This window comes from Palaemon carinicauda, chromosome 13, assembly GCF_036898095.1.
Source record: "Palaemon carinicauda isolate YSFRI2023 chromosome 13, ASM3689809v2, whole genome shotgun sequence".
Classification (NCBI taxonomy): Eukaryota; Metazoa; Arthropoda; class Malacostraca; order Decapoda; family Palaemonidae; genus Palaemon; species Palaemon carinicauda.
Window position 1 is genome coordinate 82216608 of NC_090737.1, and position 5000 is coordinate 82221607.

Here is a 5000-nt window from a genome sequence, read left to right on the forward strand (position 1 = left end):
ATGATAAGATAATATAATAATAATAATAATAATAATAATAATAATAATAATAATAATAATAATAATAATAAGATAATAATAATAATAATAATAATAATAATAATAATAATAATAATAATAATAATAATAATAATGATTATTATAATTATGATTATAATAAGATAATAATAATGATTATTATTATCATTATCATTATTATCATTATATTATCATTATATTATTATCATCATTATATTATTATCATTACATAAGCACGGACGTAACCTACAGTAATGTTCCCGTAAGTAACCTTCTCCAACTGCATCGCAGACGATCCTTGTTTAGTCTCAGGTAAGATTAGAGCAAGTGTTGAAAAACAGCGAACTCTCGCATCACTTCACGGTGTTCTTTAGCGAGGAGTAAACAAATGTTGTCTAATGAGACGAGTGATCTGATCCTGGTTGCTAATTGTTTAGTTCACTTACCTATTTTATAGTTATTCACTTTTTTTCTAATTAGAATTTTTTTTTTAATTTTTCACTGTGTTGCGTTAGAGTTCTCTTGCTTGAGGGTACCCTCAGGCACACTACTTTATTCTATCTTATTTCTCTTCCTCTTGTTTTTTTTTTCAAGTTTTTATAGTTTAAGTATGAAATATTTATTCTAATGTGGTTACTGGTCTTAAAGTATTCTATTTTTAATCATTATTTTTTTATTTCCTTATTTCCTTTCCTTACTGGGGTATTTTCCCTGTTGGAGCCCTCGGGCTTATAGCATTCTGCTTTCACAACTACGGTTGTCGCTTAGGAAGTAATAATAATAATTTAGAAGAATTTTCCATCTTTCTATTTAAAAGAATTTTTCATTTTTTTCTATTATAAGAATTTTTAATTTTTCTATTTAAAAGAATTTTTTCATTTTTCTATTTAAAAGAATTTTTCATTTTTCCATTTAGAAGAATTTTCATTTTTTTATTTATAAGAATTTTTCATTTTTTTTATTGAAAAGAAATTTTCATTCTTCTATTTAAAAGAATTTTTAATTTTTCTTTTTAGAAGAATTTTTCATCTATCTATTTTCTTATTTTCATTTTTTTAAACGAAAAGTTTATGTTTCATTTTTATTTACTTAAAATTTTGTTTTATTTAATTTAGGAAATATTCACTTTTGCACTGTCTTGGGTTCTCTTCCTTGAGGGTACACTCGGACACACTTTTCTATCATATTTCCCTTCCTCTTGTTTTGTTGAAGTTTTTATAATTTATATAGGAGATATCTATTTTAATGTTGTTACAGTTCTTAAAATATTTTATTTTTCCTTGTTTCCTTTCCTCACTGGGTTATTTTCCCTGTTGAAGCCCCTGGGCTTATAGCATCTTGCTTTTCGAACTAGGATCGTAGCTTAGCAAGCAATGCTAATGAAAATAAATCTTTTCTTCATATTCAACAATAAAATACTGTAGACTTCTACAAGAAAATCATATTCTTTGGTGCTTATTAATCTTAATGTTTTTTTTCTTACTTTTACATATAAGGCTGACATATGTGTTTCCTTGTTTTCTTTGATCTCGTAGTATCAAAGTTGTTTGGATTTCGTCTATACTTGAGAGTTTGGATGCTCCAATGCCTAACTTTCAATTGTTCGAAGAGTTCTAATTTAAAATTCCTTCTGTGCTTTCAGTCGGCAGATTTTTATACATATGTTGATGTATTAATTGCTTATTATATATGTTAATTTTTCAATCTTGTCTTTTCCACGTGGAGATAATTCATTAATTTTTTTCTCATTCATGTGATCTGTTTCGTAGAAGCTCGCTTTTACAAATAAACTTTTGCCGATTATGAAAATAATAATTGACATCAACCCATTTCGCCTACTTACAGGTATTTTAAATCGGCATTACAAGTTAAATCAACTTATAATGCCAATTTAGAATACCTGTAAGTAGGCGAAATGGGTTGATATCAATTATTGTTTTCATAATCGGCAAAAGTTAATTTGTAAAAGCTAGTTTCTACGAAACGGATCATACGAATGAGAAAAAGAACTCATCCCCACGTGAAAAAGACAAGATAAAAAACATTGTGTAAAAAATTCCCGTTTTCAATTTTGATTGTAAATTACTATGTCAATTTTTCCTTGAAAGAATTGAGTACTTATATAAGACTCATCTCCTAACAATTGTATTAGTTTAAAGGTCACTCATGAATGACAGAGGTTAGGGACAGGACAATTCCAAAGAGACTGATCATATATACATAATGATCAGCGCCCAAGGCCCCTCTCCACCAAGCTGAGACCAGTGTAGGATAGGCAATGGCTGCTGTTAACTCAGCAGGTAGACCTACAGGCTCCCCCAAACTTTCCATCCATACCTCACAAAGATAATAAGGTTGCAGACACTACAAAAAACTATCGAGATTGAACAAAGCTTGATCTCCCATCCAACAGATTGCGAGGCAGGGTAGTTTCCAATAGGTTACCACAACACTAAATTTCCAACAGCAATTTTATGCGTACAAATGACGCACTTGCGAATATACAACCCATTAATTTTAATGCGATATCAAAATTGCAACGCTGAATATTTATTTGATACATAGCGCAGCTGATTAAATATCACAAAATTGCACATCTTTTATGCCTGGTCTAAATTGCGTCGCTGAAATTTCGTTGATCGAATGGAACACCTGTCAAATTATGACCAACGTAACACCATTTTTATGTCTCATCTCAATTATTTTGCCATTTTCGTTAGGAAAAGCAGCTCATTTCATTCTAACGCTACCTTTATGTCGTAATTTTAGTAAAAGTAGTTTTATGTAATGTTTAAACTATAATTTTCCTGTAAAAACTGACCATCTATTGAATACAAAGCAGATTTTAGGCCCTTTTTATTTTTTATTAAGACTAATAAAATCAACATTTTATTTCAAGGAACTTATCTAAATTCATCATCATCTCCTACGCTTATTGATGCAGTGGGCCTCGGCTAGAATTCGCCAGTCATCTCTATCTTGAGCTATCAATTCAATATTTCTCCATTCATCATCTCCTACTTCGCGCTTCATAGTCCTCAGCCATGTAGGTCTGGGCCTTCCAACTATTCTAGTGCCTTGTGGAGCCCAGCTGAACGTTTGGTGAACTAATCTCTTTTGGGGAGTGTGAAGAGCATGCCCAAACCATCTCCATCTACCCCTCATCATGATCTAATCCGCATATGGTACTCAAGTTATCTCTCTTATAGTTCCATTTCTAATCCTGTCCTGCCATTTAACTCCCAATATCCTTCTAAGGGCTTTCCTTATTTAGAGTAATAAGTAAGCATTTTATTTCATGCCAATCCTATATCTTATCTAATTTACAACGCTGAATATTCACGAATCAAATGACACCAATCAAACAAATAATATCATGTTATCATTACACTTTTTTAATACCATACCTATTCCTATTAGATTTCCCTTTAACCTCGGTAATGGATTAACCAGTAGAGACAAACTCTAACCCAATCCGCAGATAACTAGACTGTGATGGACACCAGGCCATGTCACGAGCTATTACAAGGATTTAATTTCATCCAGGACCCACTAAGGGGGTTCTGATTTCATCAGGCTATGGGACATTCCGCGTCTCTATTCGGATGGATGCCTTTGAGGGTGACAGTAGGTCGTGGTTGAGATTAATTGGTCTTGAAGCAAGTTGAACTTTTGAGAAGAAGAAGAAAATTTAGACGAGAATGAGTAGAGGATGGTTTCATGGATGAGAGGGGAAGGAAAGAGGTGGATGAAAATAAATGAATGGAGAGAGGGATATGAAGAAATAGGGATGCAGAGAGGGGGAAAATAAAAAGATTGAGAGAGAGAGAGAGAGAGAGAGAGAGAGAGAGAGAGAGAGAGAGAGAGAGAGAGAGAGAGAGAGAGATGCTGGGGATTACACAGAAAGGGTAAGTGACAGGGAAATTAAGAGAAATAAAGGGAAAGGAATAAAAATTGAAGGATGAATATCAAAGAGAATGATAAATCATGTTAAACATAAGGATAAAGTCAGCAAAGTTAATAAAAATAAGATAGAGTGATGAAAATGAGAACGTGAAATAGAAATATGATAGAGTTGTGTAAGAAAAAATGTGACATGGACAATGAAAAAGAACTAAGAATGAATACGAATGATACGGAGCCAACGGAGGATGGTAAGGAAGACAGTTCATCTACTGTATGTGTTTATCAGTATAAAAAATAACTTTATGATATGAATGAAGTACTGCACTGGAAACTGGTATAATTCAGGAGCAGATCTTTCTTTTTTTAATACAAGAAGACCGTCATCATCATCATCATCTCCTACGCCTATTGACGCAAAGGGCATCGGTTAGATCTTGCCGGGCATCTCTAATGTTTAAAGGTTACTCGTGAATGCTGTAGGCAAGGGACAGTGCCATTGCCCCATCAAGCAGGAAACTGCCCTGGAGACTGACCATATGTACATATGATCAGCGCTCAAGCCCTCTCTCCACCCAAAGCTAGGACTAAGGAGGGCCAGGTGATGGTTGCTGATGACTCAGCAGATAGAAATATAGGCTCCCCCCAAACCCAAACCCATCCCACAAGGATGGTGAGGTTGCAGCGACTAAAGGAACTAACCAGTTTGAGAGGGACTCGAACCCCAGTCTGACGCTCACCAGTCAGGGACGTTACCGCATCGGCCACCATTTTGAGCTTTTAAATCAATACTTTTCCACTCATCTCCTACTTCACGCTTCATAGTCCTCATCCAGGTAGGCCTGGGTCTTCCAACTCTTCTCTTTGTTCTTTTTGTGTTCAACTGAGCTTCACAAGAAGAACAATGGGAAGAAAAATTTTGGGTGAATTTGCGAACACCATCATGCTTGGAAAAGACACGCTTCATTTGGATAATTGGGTAAGGAGGGATCTTGCATTGTTATTGTGGAATTTTGAAAAACAACCATCAAGAACAAAAATGTTCAACGAGGCCATTAGATTGGGATCAATTAAAATAC

The 5000-nt window shown here is 33.9% G+C and overlaps 3 protein-coding genes across 5 annotated transcripts in view; 2 read left to right on the plus strand and 1 right to left on the minus strand.

Annotated features, from left to right (window-relative positions):
- The window catches only part of Bet3 (blocked early in transport 3), a 144992-nt gene that overhangs the window by 139214 nt on the left and 778 nt on the right, over positions 1 to 5000 (minus strand). The gene's annotated exons all lie outside the window — the stretch shown is intronic.
- Positions 1 to 5000, plus strand: part of LOC137652321 (adventurous-gliding motility protein Z-like) — a 73104-nt gene that overhangs the window by 45219 nt on the left and 22885 nt on the right. The window lies entirely within an intron of this gene.
- LOC137652324 (superoxide dismutase [Cu-Zn]-like) overlaps positions 1 to 5000 on the plus strand; it is a 72200-nt gene that overhangs the window by 19722 nt on the left and 47478 nt on the right. The gene's annotated exons all lie outside the window — the stretch shown is intronic.